We start from the raw sequence: 17980 nt of genomic DNA, 5'->3' as shown, positions 1-17980 counted from the left end.
CTCTACTGCAACCTTTTAGTATAAATATTGTAAAAATTATGAAAGTTGTTGAAACTTTAAGTCATATAAAGAACCACTTCCAAAGAAGACTAGAAAAATTATGCTGAAATGGTGATCTTGGTACAGGGAGGTTATAAGAAAAGCTCTCTCTCACTTTTTATTTCCTAGTGATATAACTTGGCTATGCCAGAATTACATTAATTCTGTCATCAGAATTTGTTGATGAGAAACTGAGATTATTGCTTTCTACAGCTTTCTCTTGAGAGGGAATAGATGGGAAGGTGCTGATCTTCTCTCTCCGGTGAACACAGATAGGACACATGGATATGGTATCAAACTGCATTGGGGGTGTTCAGATTGGGTACTAGGAAAAAATTCTTCACTGAGAGGGTAATCATGTACTGTAAGGAGTTCCTCAAGGAACTGGGCATGGCACCAGGCCTGTCAGTGTTCAAGAAACATTTGGATAATGCTGTCAGATAAACAGTTTAACTCCTAGATTGCACTGGGTAGAGTCAGAGTTTGGACTCAGTGATTCTCTTGGATCACTTCCAACTCTATGATTCCATTGCTATTGATGCACTTAGAAATAACTTGAGTAGCTTCTCAATTCCAATGACCTGAAACTAGAGCTGAAAACAATCACACTGGAAAAAACCAATAGTGACAGTAAATAAAAATGGGAAGGTGTAATTGCAAGAGATTGTCCATTCATCATCATTTAAACATTTAAATAGAGATTAGCCTTCTTTTTACATAAATGAAAGAAAAAAATCATTGAATAGTCATATAATATCAGGCAGAAATTTGGCTATTGTTGGACTTAATACGAGGATTGGTAAGGGCAGGAAACTCCATCAGTGATGTCATATGTTCAATTTTTAATAAAAGTTCTTTCAGAAGAGTAGTATCAGTGTTTTATCACTCATCATTTCATGACTGAAAATACAGAGTTTTAATAGCAAACTTTCAAACAATAAATTAGTGTTTGATGTGTAGTCAAAGGAAGAAGTATTCAAACTTCAAAGAAACACCATTTCAACTACAGCAATACATTGTCAGGTGCTTCTAATCTACAGTTGTTTGGACCAGTTTTCTATCTTTGTCCAAGAGAGGTGTTAAAGACCTATCAGATGATTAAATTCACTAATCTGGCAGACATTTAAGAGATATATTGATTGCTAAAGCAGTTACAAGGTGATACTTAAAAGTACCAGAAATAGTGAGCTACAGAGCATTCTTCACTTCAGTGGAAGTGTGGGATCATAAAATTTATTCCCAGTTTGATGCAAACTACATTTTTATATAAAAATGTCATACTATTTAAAGAGTAATTGTGAAGAGCAAATAGCATTTAGGTCCAAATGAAGTCACAATCATTTTCCTGGCATCTGCCTGTTTACAGTCCTGATTTCCATCAAGCAGAAATTCGTAGAAAAAGAATGACCAGATGTTTTTCATGCAAATTCTCTGCTGGTTAACAAGATGAGAATTTTACTTGTAGGTCCCCATAGAACTGTTTGATACTAAATGTCACAGTTTCAATTCCTATTCTACTAGATTATGAAACTTTGAAAAGCAGAAAGTAACTGTCAAGTAAGGCAAAAGATGGACACTGAAAATGTGGCTGTCAGTTGACTGCTGACTTGCCTGATTAGATCTGTATATTTTTCCTTTTCTATTTATTGCTCAATCCCCAACTCCTCAGAAAAACCCAAACCAAACCGAAGTTTGTTTTGTATGATGAAAAGCTGTACAAAAGCTGGATTTTCCTGTATATTTAGATCAGGTTTCAGCAAACAGACACTGATTCCGGCACAGGTTATTTTTCTGTAGCGTGGGACCATGTAAGAAAAATGCACCATTGAAATAAAGCCGAATGAACTGATAACTGGTTCCAAACACATTAAAGACAAGAAGGTGGTTTGAAGAAATCAGTATGAGTTTATGAAGGGAAACAATTTGATCAAGCTGATAGCCTGCTATGGTGAGATTACAAACTCAGCAGATATAATAAAACAATCTGCCTACCTTTCTGCCTCATGATCTTGCTTATGCCTTATAGCCCATGTACAACACACACAAAAATAGTGAAACCTCTCCAAGGCATTAACCACTAAGGTACTGCTTCCTTGCATCGAGGAGAGCATTTTTTGTTATTAGAGGAGCATTAGTCAAGAAAAGTGAGTTCTTGACTTCTCTTTCATAACTGTACTATGAGCATGGCTGCTCCCTAGTTTTGAAGGCTTAGTAATTTTTCCATGCATGTCACAGAGAATTGCAGTCTTTTGAAAAATAATTCTGAACAACTATGAGGTGGAGTCTTTTACTTTTTTTTTTCCCTAGTGATCCCTAAAGCCTGCTAGGTCCTTAAATGGAAGCTCTTTTCTGTAAGTCTAAATAATTTTCTAGATGTTGTTCAGGTCAATATCAAACTATACAGAATTTTAATCAGCAGGGAAACTCAAATAAGAAACACCAACATTCCATCATACACCAATAAAAACATCTCAGTATGTAACAGACTGCCTTTAGCAGTGATTACAGTATTTCAAAGTAAACACTGTGTAATAATGTGTAAAGATGTTTCCTTAGACCTCAGAAATGTGATCTAATATTAGTTATCAAAATCATTAGCAACTGTGCTGGTGTTGGTCAATAAAAATCATGTCAAATATCCCAAGGTATTACTGACAGCATTATCCAATATAATCTTCTGCTCTTAGTGTGGAAGAGATTTCTAAGCATTTGTTTTCCCAGCTGACAAGATACATAAATATGAAACTGAAACTGGAAGGTAGGAAGCAGCTGTTGATAGGAGGTAATATATGGCATGTGAATTGTGGTGCACACTTGAGTACAATTGTTTAAAATAAAACTGGCAGAATGAGAAGAAAATAAGATTTATGATATGTGAGAGATGAGAAATATTGTCTACACTGAAAGGAGCAATTTATTGTCTGTGGAACAATGCAGTGAAGATGTTATGAAGAGAGCTTAACCATAAGTGATTAGTTTACATAAAAGAGCCTGATTTTGTTTATTAAGCTTCATTGAATTCCAAAGCATGTACAACAACTTACTGTATTTAAATATATTCTGCTATTAATTAGCTACTGAACCTGAATATGAACACTTTTTTGCTGTGAGCCTAACTGGAAAGAAGATTTTATTCTTTCTCTGGTACACATTAACAGCTCCATTAAATTTCAGTCATGTATTGCCCAAGTAAATAGTGGGCATATGCAGATTCATTGGCTAAGGGATATCTGTAAACTTGACATAGGGACAGGCTGCTCACACAAAGGAGGGGACTTCATCCTCTCCCATGTGCTGCAGTTTGTTTTAGTTAGAGAAAAAAAGGATGGATCCAGACCTGAAGAATGACACATTTACTAGACCAAAATTTTATCAAAAATGGAAGCACGAATGTCAGTGCCCCACTACAGATAAACAGAGGACATTTTTGGGAGGTCCTGAGTGTGTGTGGAGTTAGCGGTCGAAGGTGTGCTAAAGTCTCTGCAAGGGACTGGAATGGTCTAGTGAAAGGGAGGGGAACAGGAACTTGATGATATTTAAGATCCCTTCTGAGTCATTCTATGATTCTATGACTCTCTGAATTTGACCAGGAGTAGTTTATATTCTTTGGGGAAGTCATGAGTATGCAATATGTTGGTGTGCAGTTTACCCCCCCTACTGGGCTCATAATTTCACAGACACATCTGAATTTAAAGTACTGATTTCTACCTTTCCTGTGGATCTTCATGTAACTAATGAAGTTAGATTTCCTCCTATTACAAGAAGAAATAAAAAGCAGCTCATATCAACCTTCATACTGATAGAGCACATGTACTCTGCATAGCAGCTGGGGACAAGCAGAGTGCCAATTCTAGTTCCAGTACAGAATAAAAAGTAAAACTACAAATATGAATTTGCACAAAATACTTAGGCTTGTTTCCCGCTTTTTCTTTGGGATATGAAAAATACAAATCAGCTCCCAGCTTTTCTGCTGATGTATAGATTAGCTTCTGGTGAATTGGTCTGGGGTGAGTTTCCTGTTTATATTATTAAATTGAGAAAGAAATTTAGGGATGGGTGATGTTACCTCACCTGTTGGCAAGCAGGTGTAACTTAACCCTGTCTGAAACCAAACCTCTGAAGTGGAAGCTTAAAAACAATAGTAAATAGGATAGCAATTCTAAGCAGGGCTTTAGATCCAACTTAGCACTCCGCTGGTGTGGCTCTCTGGCTTCTGGCACCTCAAAACACTGGTTAAGGAAGTCTAACTTAAAACAAATATCAAAGATGTGCTTAGATATCACTGATCATAGGGATTTATTGATTAGTTTCTGGAGTCTCACTGGTAGAAAAGAAGGTATGAATGGAGGCATAAACTGTCCATACATGGATTTTGGCACCTTGCAAAACTGTGTTGTGCTGACCTTGTAGATATAATCACTCCTGGACTAGATACAGTGACGCCCCCTTTGGAAACAAGCAGCTGTATCAATTGACTGTAAAGAGCTTAGACCTCTCACTTACCCAGACACGTTCTGTTTGATACAAGGTCAGACAAGGAAATTTCACAGTAATTGAAAATGAGCACACACAGCTTCCAGTTTTATATAGTGCAAGGCTCTGTTCCAAGTGTTTTAGCTGACTTTTCCAAATGATAATCAGGAAATGGAGCTATAGGCTAACAGTGAGACTCCAAAGGGAAAGGAGGTGGTAGTGAGGAAAGAAAACACTTTCTCCAAAGTTTTTCACAGTATTTTTCTAGGGTTGCTTTATCCAATTTTAGAATACAGTAATTTCACAAATACAAGCCGCACGGACTATAAGCCACATCTCTGGGTGTTGGCAAACATTTCGTTCTTTGTCCATAAATAAGCCACACCTGAGTATAAGCCGCTCTGTCGTTCGCAGCGAGGACCCGCGTGCAACAAAGTTGCCAATTAGTAACAGAACCATGGCATGGCGGGGTTTACTGGCTCGGCTCGGGCTGTGCAGGCTCGGCCCGCTCGGGGCTGCTGACAGGGCCAGGTGGCCCAGCTCGGCACTGCCGCTCGGCGGGGCCGCTCGGGGTCAGCCGCCACCTCTGGGCTCGTTCGCCCTGGCCCGGCGCTGCCCCGTGGTGGCAGGCAGGGACGGAGAACCCCCGCTCCCGCCGCAGCGGAGGCAGGCAGGGACGGAGCACCCCGCCTTCCCCCTGGGCCACGGCAATGGAGGCATGGGGCCCCCCTGTCTCTCCCCCGGGCTGCAGCAGAGGAGGGAAGAAGAGAGCTCTCCTGCCTCTCTCCCCGCCCCCCGTGCTGCCTGCAGGGAGCCAGGCTCCACCTGCGGCGCAACAGAGTAACAATTTGTAACAATCGCGAAATGCCGGCTTTTACTGGCAGGTGCTCGGCTCGGCACTCTGGCTGGCACTTCTGAGGTTGTAAATGTCAGAAAATTATTCACTTATTAGCCGCTCCTGAGTATAAGCCGCATTTCCGGTGTGGGAGCAAAATTTTAGTCAAAATGGTGCGGCTTGTATTCGTGAAATTACTGTACATTGAAAGTTGATTTATTGCTAGTATACTAAAATTGGATCATGTAACACAATTTCTACCTTCATGACTAAAAATGACATTCTGAAAGGGTACCATTTCTCTCTGAACAATTCAGAGAGGCCCCCTACTCACTGCCTCCAACAAAGGTGTGTCTTTTGAGGTAGACATGGGTAACCACACTCAAATATATTTCCCATGACAATAGCCAGTATCTAGCCAGTTCTGTGGAATCTACCTGGACTTAGAAGAATGTATAAGATTTTGAGTGAGGATGTTGGGAGGTATGGAATGACTTATGTATAAGTAACAGTGAAATTATCCAAGACTCATCTGGGAACAGGAATAACTGAAGAGGAGGATGTGATAGAGAAGCACATGAATGATGAAAAGCTCCTAGCAAAAATTGTAGAGGTATAAACTGATTGTTCATTCTTTCTTCTAACAAAAGGGGTAATTCAATGAATTTAGTGAACCAGGTTCAACACATGTAGAAAGAGGTGGGTCTTTGTGCAAACAGTACAAACGCTCTTATCTTTCTCTATGGATGAGGACTTCTAGACCACAAATCTTCCCATGCTCTCTTTTCCAGAGTCTTTCATCAATCCTTGCCGGGAATATAATGACTGATGTAAATTTAAGTTGATGCAAGGAAAAATTGCACAAGTCCATGAAAGAGAAATGCTTTGAGTGTTACTTAATATGTTGAAATTAAATTTGGTTGAAGAAGCTCACAGGCAGGTGAGGGGAATTTTAAAAAGTACAATGTACATTCACTGTATTCTTACTCATCTGTAAGTGTCTGCTATTGGCCAGATTCAAGGACCTGACCCTGGAAGCTGATATATGTAATAGCTGATATATATAATATTATTATATTATATTAATTATATTAATTATATTATATTTATTATATTAATTATATTATATAATAGTATATTAATTTATATTAATTTATTATATTATTACTAGTGGGATAATTTTGGGCAGTTGACATTTTAAGGGCTCCTCGTGTGCCAGAAGTATTCCCATTTCAAATTTATTCTGTGATATAACAGTGAGACCCTTTGGGAGTTTTTCACATCTGTAAATGTTCTTCAGAACTAACTTTCTCACGTTCTCCAAAACATGCACCATGTATCTTATTAGTTATACAAAAACTAATACGAAAAGTTATACAAAAAGTTTGGTACTCGGGTGGGAGATCAGTAATACTGGTATACTGATACTGAATACCCTTGAAGTACTCAGATAAGTACATGTATTGCCAGTACTACTTTTTTTTTGCATGTTTCCATGCTCCCCTTGATAGCCATAAAGAGCCAAAGAAGGCTGTAGTCTGAGAGGTTAGTTATCTCTGAAACTTAGCAATATTCTATTTCTCATGAAAATATTTTCACCAGAGAGGAAGAAGGGTTAAAGAGCCCAAGAAAATCAATAGGATGCTTGACAGGAAAGTTATGTTCTTTAGGAGATGTATAATTTACAGACCTTAATCCTCTGTAAATATTTATTTCATTGATTTTTCTCCCACACCCTTTATAGTTTATCTTTGCCTATCAGAAACCACACTTATAGACAGTATTACTGCAAAAATAGAGCAATAACTGAAAAGTTTGATGACAGAATACCACTAATTAGAGTAATACGACTATATTCCATTTCATGATTAACACCAAGCATAAATAAATTGAACTTTTTCACAGCCACATGAAATGTAAAAATATTTCTCAAATTATATTATTTTGCTTTTGGTGTTACAAAGAAAAATACGACATGAAAACATAAATGTATCTAGTATTCATCCTCTATTATTGGAAAATAGTGTGGCTTAATTGATCTAAAATATATGAAGTTGATTGACCTCCATCTTCTTTTAGTTTGTGGCTCAGGCACCATTGAATCAGACTTATATAAAATAGGGTGCATATAATGCCTGCAAAAATAGTACTGAGATCGACATATCAAGCTCTCAGAAGTTAGGATATTGAATAAGGTTGCTTGGTCAATTAATTTTGTCTTCTTTTCTCTATTCATTCTTGTACAACAATGATATTTTTCTCCCAAAGATTCCTCCTTTATTCAGTGTATAGGAATGGATAGGGCTCCCTTGAAATATTACAGTTCATTAAGAGAGTGTCATGTACCAAGACTGCGCACGTAAAGGAAGAGGAGAGGAATAATGGGAAGACATTACAAGAGAAGTGCTCCTGAGCTTAGCCATTGTGTGGGGAAACAAGTGATACAGAATCCAGTCATTGGTTGGTAGTGCCAGATGCCTGAGCAAGTCCCAAAGGATTCTGCACCTCCACAAAATACACCTGCATGCAGAAGAAATAAAGCCATAATAAATACAAAAAGTTTGACAAATCTAAGATAGTTATAACCTATGAGAAACGGATTCTTCTAAAGAGTAGTGCTAGGCTGTCTTAATAACACAGTACTGTCAGTCTTGTTCCACATGCCATTATATTTTTCTCTTTTATTTCTTCAGGTGCAGATAAAAGCTATAGCATCGGTTAGTGGGGTTCCACCATTGTGCCAACTGCAAAAATATACTTGTGAGGAAAAGCGAGTGACCTTTTGTTCACTATTAGGGAAAAGTGTGTAGACGGGGGATCGCCCTAGCCATGTCCTTGCAGTTTTGCCGTGCTTGTGAAACTGCAAAGAACAGAAACTGCTATGCCCGCGTATCTTGCGTTCCCCCCCCAACTATGCCCTTGCAGTTTTGCCGTGCTTGTGAAACTGCAAAGAACAGAAACTGCTATGCCCGCGTATCTTGCGTTCCCCCCCAACTATGCCCTTGCAGTTTTGCCGTGCTTGTGAAACTGCAAAGAACAGAAACTGCTATGCCCGCGTGATAATAAATGCTTGTAGATATTGCAGCGCCAAGGTTACGGAGAGAACACTGAAGAAGAATATCGTGAACCCTCGTCAACGACCACCAAGAAGCAAAAAAAAGGGGGAGCGGCCCCCGAGCAACAGGCTGAGCAAGCGCAAAAAGCACCGGAAGGAGAGTTCGCGGAAGGGGGGGCTCGACAGGGAGACGAGAACTTAAAAAGGAAATTCGAGCCGCGAACGGTGTGACAGTTAAGGAGCACTGACTCCCCTGTCACCCAGCGCTGCATCTTTGCTTTCTCTTTTCTGTACTAATAAATTGGATATATAATTGACCCAATAGCCCATTGTGCTCATTTATAACAACTTGGTGCCGTGACTCGGATCGGGAATTTGAGGGGAATTCCTCGCCTAAGGGGGGGGGCGCCCCACCGACTCGGTGGCCCCCGGGCTTGGACTTCACCCCAATCCCGACTGACGATCCTAAAATTAAAGAAAGGAGAAAGCAAAGGGGGATTCGAGGGCCGGCGTACCCCTTTAAAAGCTTGTGCACAAGGTCCGGACGAAGACGCAGGACGCGTAAGTATTACGGGAGCCGTCCGGGCGGGGGTGGGATCCCGGAGTGCGACTGTGTGGTGTGTGGACGAGAGGGGGGCTGGCAGCCAGATACCCCCAAGCGAGAGCGGACCCTTCAGTAGTGCGGTTCCCACAGACCCGCGAGGGCTTGGGCCACGAACTAGGGGAAGCGGGAGTTGTCTGTGTGATTGGAGGCACTCCGGAAGAATGGGACAGGGGAAGAGTAAGTCCCCTATGAGCATCAGGCTTCCGCCCATACCCAGAGAAAGTCCCTTAGGATTTCTACTGGATAACTGGGAGCATTTTTTAGGCACACAGGGAAAAGATAAGGTTAAAATGATACACTACTGCGTGGAAGTATGGGGTGGGAAGGAAATTTCAAAAAATGTGTTTTGGCCCGTATATGGGTCCTCAGAGGATTGGGTGAAGCAAAAACTGAATATTTGGGTGAACACCAAGACCCCTTCTTGTGCAGAAGAAAGTGATTATGCAAAGGTCTGGGTAGAACGACCAGAGGTGTTCATTTTTAAATTAACAGAGAAATCAAAGGAGAATAGGGGTAAGAAAAAGGGAAATCGACAGGAGGAAGCTTTAATAGCCCCCCCTCCATATGTACTCCCACCCCAAGTACCTGAGCCTGCTGACCCAAGTGCACCCCCGGAGGAGGATTCGAATTCCGACCAATCAGAACATGCGGGACCAGTTACCCGCAGCAGGGCTCGGAAGGGACTATACCCACTGAGGGAAATGCCGATGGGAGGCCCCCAGCCGGGTATAGGGTTCATATCAGTACCTCTCAGCTCAGCGGATGTCAGGGATTTTAAGAAGGAAATGGGACGTCTAATAGAAGACCCGCTGGGGGTGGCAGAGAGGGTAGATCAGTTTTTAGGGCCAAATATGTATACTTGGGAAGAATTGCAGTCCATATTAAACATCTTGTTTACGGCTGAGGAAAGGAATATGATAAGGAGAGAAGGCATGCGTATTTGGGACGAACAACATAGACAAGGGCCAGCAGCAGATATCAAGTGGCCTTTACAAAACCCCAATTGGGACCATCAAGATCCAGCACATAGAGCCCATATGCAAGACCTTAGGACAATAATTGTGCAAGGGATTAGGGAATCAGTCCCGCGGGCCCAGAACTTTAATAGGGCCTTTAATGAAAGACAAAAGAAAGATGAAGCCCCTGCAGAGTGGTTAGAAAGATTGCGAAAAAACTTTCAACTTTATTCGGGACTGAATCCGAACGATCAGGTGGGGCAAGCAGTACTGAAAGTACATTTTGTTTCAAAATCCTGGGATGACATCAGAAGGAAGCTGCAAAAATTAGAGGATTGGCAAGATAGGGGGCTGGATGAACTATTAAGGGAAGCACATCAGGTTTATGTGCGAAGGGAAAACGAAAAGGATAAACGCCAAGTTAGAATGATGGTAGCTGCTGTGCGAGAGAGCAGGAAGCAAGAGGAGAGACCGAAGCAATTTGAGCGAAAATCGGTTGAAGTTCAGGGTCCGGAGAAGAGAGAGAGACAGGATTCAAAGGTGTGCTTTTACTGTAAAAAAAAAGGGCATTTTAGGAGGGAATGTCGCGTTCGGATTAGAGATGAGAAGGAGTTTAAAGAGGACTAGGGGGGTCAGGGGCTCTATCTATTGGGGACCCGAAAACATCAGAAAGAGCCCTTGATAAAGTTAAAAGTGGGTCCCCAAGGTCAGGAGATTACCTTCCTGGTCGACACTGGTGCAGAAAGATCAACGCTCCAGTCTTTACCTAAAGGTTGTACCCTGTCTAGGGACACCGCAACAGTGATTGGGGCGAAAGGAGAACCCTTTGATGTGAAAATAATAAAAGGGGTAATGGTAGAATCAGAATCTAAATTAGGGTTAGGAGACTTTTTGCTAGTTCCAGAATCAGATTATAATTTACTGGGTAGGGACATGATTATAGAATTGGGTATACAAATAGAAGTAGTGGAAAAAGAAATACAGATTAGACTCTGTCCCCTGAGACAAGAGGATGAAAAAGAAATAAATCCAGAAGTATGGTATAACCCCGGAAGCGTGGGGCAGTTAAAGATTTCTCCCTTTAAGGTCAAAATCAAAAACCCTGAAATTCCTGTAAGAATAAAGCAATATCCTATGTCCCTGGAGGGAAGGAAAGGGTTGAAACCTGAAGTAGACAGACTGTTAAGCCGGGGATTGTTAGAACCTTGCATGTCACCATATAATACACCAATCCTCCCAGTCAAAAAAGCGGATGGGTCATATCGCTTAGTACATGACTTAAGAGAAATAAACAAGAGAACTATAGCCAGATTCCCTGTGGTAGCAAATCCATACACGTTGTTGAGTAAATTAAGCCCAAACGATTTGTGGTACAGCGTGATAGACTTGAAAGACGCCTTTTGGGCTTGTCCTCTTGATGAGTCTAGCAGGGACTACTTTGCCTTTGAGTGGGAAGATCCGGACACTGGAAGGAAACAACAGCTTAGATGGACAGTGCTACCCCAAGGATTTACCGAATCCCCAAACTTGTTTGGGCAAGCGTTAGAGCAAATTTTAACAGATTATCAGATAAGCCCTGGGGTAACCCTGGTGCAATATGTTGATGACTTGCTGTTAGCAGGGAAAGAAGAGGAAGAAGTAAGAAGGGAGAGTATAAAGCTCCTAAATTTTCTAGGACTTAAGGGCCTAAAGGTTTCAAGAGCTAAATTGCAGTTTGTGGAGGAAGAAGTAAAATACCTAGGGCATTATTTAAAAAAGGGTGAAAAGAAGATAGACCCAGAAAGAATTCAAGCTATTCTATCGCTACCAATACCAAAGAATAAAAAACAGATTCGGCAGATCTTGGGCCTCACAGGGTATTGTAGACAATGGATTGAGAACTATAGTAGTAAAGCTAGATTTTTGTATCAAAAGCTAACACAAGAAGGGTTAATGAAGTGGACCCAGGAAGACACAAATAAATTGGAGGAACTAAAAAAGAGTCTAGTTCATGCTCCGGTTCTGAGCCTTCCAGATTTAAAGAGGCCATTCTTTTTGTTTGTAAATATAGAAGAAGGAATTGCATTTGGGGTACTTACCCAGGACTGGGCAGGGAAAAAGAAACCCGTGGCATTTTTATCAAAAATTTTAGACCCTGTAAGTAGAGGCTGGCCCACATGTCTGCAGATGTTAGCCGGATGTGCATTGTTGGTAGAGGAAGCTAGGAAAATCACTTTTAATAGTAGTCTGAAGGTATTGTCCCCTCATAATATTCGGGGGGTAATGCAACAAAAGGCAGATAAATGGATATCAGATGCCAGGCTCCTAAAATATGAAGGAATTCTGTTAGAAGCACCAGACTTTACCCTAGAAACCACCACTCTGCAAAACCCAGCTGCCTTCCTGTATGGAGAAATGGAACAGGGACCTTTAACCCATGACTGTCTAGCTACTATAGAAGAACAAACTAAGATTAGGCCTGACTTGGAAGAAGAAGAGTTAGATGAAGGAGAAAGACTGTTTGTGGATGGATCCTCTAGAATAGTAGAAGGGGAAAGAAAATCTGGGTATGCTATTATAGGAGGAACTGATTTACGAGTAATAGAATCAGGAGCTTTAGACAAGTCATGGTCAGCCCAAGCGTGTGAATTGTATGCTATACTTCGGGCCTTGACACTCCTAAAGGGAAAGGAAGGGACGATATATACTGATTCCAAGTATGGGTTCGGGGTGGTACATACCTTTGGAAAATTATGGGAAGAAAGAGGACTGATAAATTCACAGGGAAAAGGATTGATTCATCAAAAGCTTATAGTGAAAGTATTACAAGCCTTAAGGGGACCAAAGAAAATAGCAGTGGTTCACTTAAAAGGACATCAGCCAGGAATAGACTTTAAAACCAGGGGAAATAATGCTGCTGATCAAGAAGCCAAACGGGCAGCAGTAAGGGAGATGGTCTTAAAAGAAAAGCCACAGGTTAGAGAAGCACCAGAAAAGGAAGATGTAGAACTTATATTTACTAGTGAAGAGAAAGAAAAATTAAAGAGAATGGGGGTAAAAGAAGATAGGGGGAAGTGGATGACAGAGGATGGGCGAGAAGTATTGCCCAAGGCAGTAGCCCAACGAATGTTGTATAAGTTACATCAAGGAACACATACTCGACCAGGAACACACTGGGGGGCCCAGGGGTTAGTCGACCATTTCGCAACTAAATTCATGAGCATTGGGCTACTGGATATAGCTAAATATGTTACAAAAAACTGTCCTACCTGCCTACGAGTCAATCGTAGCAACCTAAGAAAACTACCTCCAGGGGGACGGCCGTTGGCAAAAAGACCATTTGCAAGTCTGCAGATAGATTTTACAGAGCTACCCAAAGTAGGACGAATTAAATATCTTTTAGTAATAGTAGATCATCTCACCCATTATGTAGAAGCATTTCCGACGGTTAGGGAAACAGCTCAAACGGTAGTAAAGACTTTGCTTGAGGAAATAGTACCTAGATATGGGGTGCCTGAGACTATTGACTCGGACAAGGGTCCGCACTTTACATCAAAAGTGACACAAGAATTGGCAGAGGCATTAGGAATTAAATGGGAAAAACATACCCCCTATCATCCACAAAGCTCAGGAAGAGTAGAAAGAATGAACGGGGAAATAAAAAAACAGTTGACCAAATTAGTACTAGAGACTAAATTATCATGGGTAAAATGCATTCCGTTGGCCTTACTAAATATTAGGACTCAGCCGCGAGCAGATGTGGGATTGTCCCCATTTGAAATGCTGTATGGAATGCCGTACAACCTGGAGAAAGTCCAGACCCACCCTAACATTAATGATCAGCATCTTAATAAATACTTAGTAACGTTAATGAAATTTAAAAAACAACTATGGGAAAAAGGAATGTGGGCTCAGAGACCACCTCTAGATCTTGTGTTACACCAGGTACAACCGGGAGATTGGGTTCTAGTCCGGAGCTGGAAAGAAAACCCGTTGACACCAAAGTGGGAAGGACCATACCTAGTGCTACTTACAACAGACACCGCGATACGAACAGCAGAGAAAGGGTGGACGCATGCCAGCCGAATAAAAGGACCAGTAGACCCGTCCAGGTTCTCCAACTAAAATAACCCCCGCTGGGAAGTCAAAGGAACAACTGGTGATCCTGGTGATCTAAAGCTCCCTAAAAAGGAACTTCACCCTGACCCCAGGGAAGTAAATGGACAAAGAGGACATTTGGGTGGGGGATAATTGGGTATTACAAAAAGAATTGATTGGGACTTCTGAAGCGCCGGGATATTGTAAAAGTTTAGAGAAACTTGCCCAGCAACCATACTATAGACCTGTGAGGTTAGAGCACTGTGGTCAGTTGTATAATGGAGAAGGGCATGCAGAGCATGACGATATCAGAGTAGTGTGTAGCTGGCTAGACTGTAATTGCTACCCGTTTGCATGTTTCTGTTGTAAAATTTGTAAAGAATTGTGGTGGGTCCACTGCAAGAAAGGGAGGGCTCCTAAAAGTGTGTGTCAGCCCTGTTGGGAGGGACAGCGCGAGCTGACTGCTTCGGTTTTAAACCAAAAAGTGGCAGCTCGAGAGCTGAAAGTGGGATCTCCACTCTGGTGGCAGATATTTTCAAAGGGGGTAAACCCTAACTTATATTGCTATCACCCCAACGAGCCTCCTGGACCATTCAAAACAGACATTGTGTCAGTCGAGTGTCGCAAACAAGTAAGAGAACTCAGGTGTGACATTCCACCATTGAAAGATAAAAATTGGCATTCCAAAAGAAGAAAGTGGAAAAGAGGAGTGAGTTCCGCCCCTGAAGAATATCCTTGCTGCCGTGAAGATGGTAAACCTCGCAGTTAGCAGCAACCTAACTGGCGAGCGAGGCAGAAGGGTAAAAGGTGGGGATAAGGAATCTCACATAGAAACAACCAAAAAGATGTCTACAACCTATGATGACCGGAGGCTTGGAAATAATAGGGTAAAAGGGACTAGAAAAAGAGTTTGCTTTGTCCACATCACTTGCACTAGACATCACCTGATTCTAATAATGCATTTAATAATTGTGATGAAATTGATAAAGGGAGTAGAAAGTAGTCATGAACCTTTTAAATGGTCTTTGATAAAATGGGAAGATTCAAGGGTGGTTAGAACAGTCATAACAGCAGGGTCTCCATCGTTCCAAGTCAGCCTTACAGAATTAGTAACCTTCAGGTACAGGATGACAGCAAACAAGTACAAGGCCGTCTATATGTGCCCAGCCTTTAACCCAGGGAAACCTTATTGCAATTACCCTGGTTACAACTTCTGTGCATATTGGGGTTGTGAAACATTAGCCCTTGGTTTTCATCCAGGCGGCCCGCCCGATCAGTACTTAAAGATAGGGAGAGGTCCTCACGGATGCAAACCTCCTCGGTACAATTATTCATGGGGCATAAAGGGAGGTGACCATACATGGTGTCAATTTATATACCTGAATGTCACAAGGCCAGACGATCCAGTATGGATAATAGGAAAGACCTGGGGATTAATGGCATTGCAGCCAGGCACAGATCAAGGAGTAATGATTCTAATAAAGAAAGAACCAATACCACATGACCCGGAACCGGTAGGACCTAATCCGGTAATAGGAGAGGGAGGTCAAAGAAACATTGTAAACACCTCGACTCCAAACACCTCAGCCTTGAGAGAAAATGCTACAGAAACCAAGAATGAAACCAAAAACTGGCCAGAGAAAAATCAGCCTGTCCAAGAATATAATACACTTTGGAAAGTAATGCAAGCCACCTTTAAGGTGCTAAATGATACATACCCCAATATAACGAAAGAATGTTGGCTATGTTACATGGTAAAACCACCCTTTTATGAAGCCATAGGATCTACTGCCGAACACAGGTGGGTAAATGGAACAAACCCCAGAGAGTGTCTATGGAGAAAGGAACAAGACAATACCCCTGGGATATCTCTAGCTCAAGTGAGGGGTAAAGGGAGGTGTGTAGGGAACATCCCTAAAGACAAGAATCATCTATGCAAAAGCCAGATGGTAATACCTATACCAGATCCAAAGAAGCCAGCTCAATGGCTCCTCCCTGCCGTAAATACTAAGTGGGTGTGTAACACCTTGGGAGTCACACCGTGTCTAGCAGTTAATAGTTTCGATATTACCTCAGAATATTGTATTCAAGTTCTAATCCTCCCTCGAATAGCATATCATTCTAAAGATTACGTCCATGAACAACATATCACCTCTAAGAATCATTTAACAAAAAGGGAACCATTTACAGCCCTCACCGTGGCAGTTTTACTTAGTGTAGGAGGTGCCGGAGTAGGAACAGGTGTTGCGTCCTTAGTTAATCAACAGCAAGGGATGAAAGATTTGAGAATTTCTGTAGATGAAGATTTGCAGAAAATAAATACAGCTATAAACGGATTAGTAAAATCAGTAAGATCCTTATCAGAAGTAGTACTACAAAACCGTAGGGGGTTAGATCTTTTGTTCCTACAACAAGGGGGGCTATGCGTAGCCTTAAGAGAAGAGTGCTGTACTTACGTAGATCATACTGGCGTAGCAGTAGATGCCATGGCAGAGCTAAAGAAACAAATTGAACAAAGAAAGAGAGAACGAGAGGCACAACAAAGTTGGTATGAATCCTGGTTCAATCACTCTCCTTGGTTTACAACCCTTCTGTCTAGCTTAGCAGGACCACTAATACTGTTTGTTTTAACATTGACCTTTGGACCTTGTATCTTTAACAAACTTATCAATATAGTCAAGAGAAGATTAGAGGCTGCTCATTTAATGCTTATTAGGGCAAAGTATGAGCCGTTAAATAAGGTAGAAATGGAAGATTATTTAGAACTCAGCAGAAAAGAACTAGTAAGATACAGTGAACAAAAAGAGTAAAAACAAAAAGGGGGGATTGTGAGGAAAAGCGAGTGACCTTTTGTTCACTGTTAGGGAAAAGTGTGTAGACGGGGGATCGCCCTAGCCATGTCCTTGCAGTTTTGCCGTGCTTGTGAAACTGCAAAGAACAGAAATTGCTATGCCCGCGTATCTTGCGTTCCCCCCCAACTATGCCCTTGCAGTTTTGCCGTGCTTGTGAAACTGCAAAGAACAGAAACTGCTATGCCCGCGTATCTTGCGTTCCCCCCCCAACTATGCCCTTGCAGTTTTGCCGTGCTTGTGAAACTGCAAAGAACAGAAACTGCTATGCCCGCGTGATAACAAATGCTTGTAGATATTGCAGCGCCAAGGTTACGGAGAGAACACTGAAGAAGAATATCGTGAACCCTCGTCAACGACCACCAAGAAGCAAAAAAAAGGAGGCGGCCCCCGAGCAACAGGCTGAGCAAGCGCAAAAAGCACCGGAAGGAGAGTTCGCGGAAGAGGGGCTCGACAGGGAGACGAGAACTTAAAAGGGAAATTCGAGCCGCGAACGGTGTGACAGTTAAGGAGCACTGACTCCCCTGTCACCCAGCGCTGCATCTTTGCTTTCTCTTTTCTGTACTAATAAATTGGATATATAATTGACCCAATAGCCCATTGTGCTCATTTATAACAACTTAGTATCTACCCTGAATAAACTTGTCTGAGTACACATAACGAAATATATATATATATAGTATGGCTTTGTCTAATGAAGGAAGATATTGATGGCCACCAGCAGATGAACTCTGCTCCAAAATGCTTAATCCTAGTTATTTCCCTTTTTGACTAAAAGAGGAAATAAGAGCAGAGTTTGTGTGGGAGCTACAGATAATGAGGTGTTATGTAAGGCATCTACTGTTCTTTGTCCTATCAAGTCTCCAGAGCACAAACACAATACCTAAAGTCTTTGAACTGTGGCATGTGTGGAGTGATCACAGAAGCCTGAAGAAGCAGTTTTTGAGAGTCATCAGAGGTACAGAGATTCTTGGCATGTAATAAACAGGAATGGCATAGTTAACTATCTCCAAGTAAAAGAAAATATTTTTATCTGCTTTTTTTTTTTTTTAATAAAACAAAACAAAAAACCCCCTTGCTTATTGAAAGTTA

At 41.5% G+C, this 17980-nt stretch overlaps 1 long non-coding RNA gene across 1 annotated transcript; it reads left to right on the top strand.

The window, feature by feature from the left end:
* Positions 1-8111: 8111 nt before the first annotated feature.
* LOC116992863 lies at positions 8112-17476 on the top strand. Its single transcript, XR_004417123.1, has 2 exons — positions 8112-8963; positions 17184-17476. It is a non-coding gene; the product is annotated as an uncharacterized LOC116992863 (long non-coding RNA).
* Positions 17477-17980: the final 504 nt, after the last annotated feature.

Source organism: Catharus ustulatus, chromosome 2 (genome assembly GCF_009819885.2).
Source record: "Catharus ustulatus isolate bCatUst1 chromosome 2, bCatUst1.pri.v2, whole genome shotgun sequence".
Lineage (NCBI taxonomy): Eukaryota > Metazoa > Chordata > Aves > Passeriformes > Turdidae > Catharus > Catharus ustulatus.
This window is presented reverse-complemented; position numbering and strand designations above follow the sequence as displayed.